Source organism: Schistocerca nitens, chromosome 1 (assembly GCF_023898315.1).
Source record: "Schistocerca nitens isolate TAMUIC-IGC-003100 chromosome 1, iqSchNite1.1, whole genome shotgun sequence".
Classification (NCBI taxonomy): Eukaryota; Metazoa; Arthropoda; class Insecta; order Orthoptera; family Acrididae; genus Schistocerca; species Schistocerca nitens.
In genome coordinates this window covers 709,078,247-709,078,952 of record NC_064614.1, presented here as the reverse complement: position 1 = coordinate 709,078,952, position 706 = coordinate 709,078,247, and the positions used below count along the sequence as shown (strand labels likewise).

At 49.6% G+C, this 706-nt stretch overlaps 1 non-coding gene across 1 annotated transcript; it reads left to right on the top strand.

Annotated features, from left to right (window-relative positions):
• The first annotated feature begins 325 nt into the window (after window positions 1–325).
• Window positions 326–400, top strand: Trnat-ugu (transfer RNA threonine (anticodon UGU)). The gene has a single exon. It is a non-coding gene; the product is annotated as a tRNA-Thr (tRNA).
• Window positions 401–706: the final 306 nt, after the last annotated feature.

Genomic DNA, 706 nt, shown 5'->3' with positions numbered 1-706 from the left:
TTGCAGCTAGGGTGTCTATTTAATTATCATTTCATTTCGAGCAAAGCTGCATGGTCATCGACGGTAACTGTTCTTTTGGGAACAGATACTACCGTCATATATAGTTAAAAAATATGGGTTCCCGGCCTTTGACCTTCTTGTGCGAACGCACACGCTATGCCCGAACTCGTACGGGACTTGGTAGATTAATCTGCCACGAGTAATGAGTATGATGGGCAAACATCTATTAGGCGCACTACGAATGTAGTGTTGTGGACATGTTGGGAATGTGGATCTCACGGGGAGCGTGCAAGGGATAAGTCCCTGCAGACGCACTATCCTCTGTGCCCGCGGTGGCTCAGATGGATAGAGCGTCTGCCATGTAAGCAGGAGATCCCGGGTTCGAGTCCCGGTCGGGGCACACATTTTCAACATGTCCCCAATGAAGTGTGTCAACGCCTGCTTGCAGCTAGGGTGTCTATTTAATTATCATTTCATATATCGATATGCCAACACAGATCAACTGCGGAGTCATAGATACAACTGGCGCATTATGCACGTCTCTGCCGCCGACCAACGTCTCTGGCGCATTTGCATCTGTGGCCGCATGCGAAGTCGCGCGGTACACGAGTATAAAGGGACGAAGCGAGCACTGGAGCGGCAGTCTTGCGGCTCACTCTGAAGATGGCTGAACGTTATACAGCCGAAATATTAGAAGAAGAAGGAG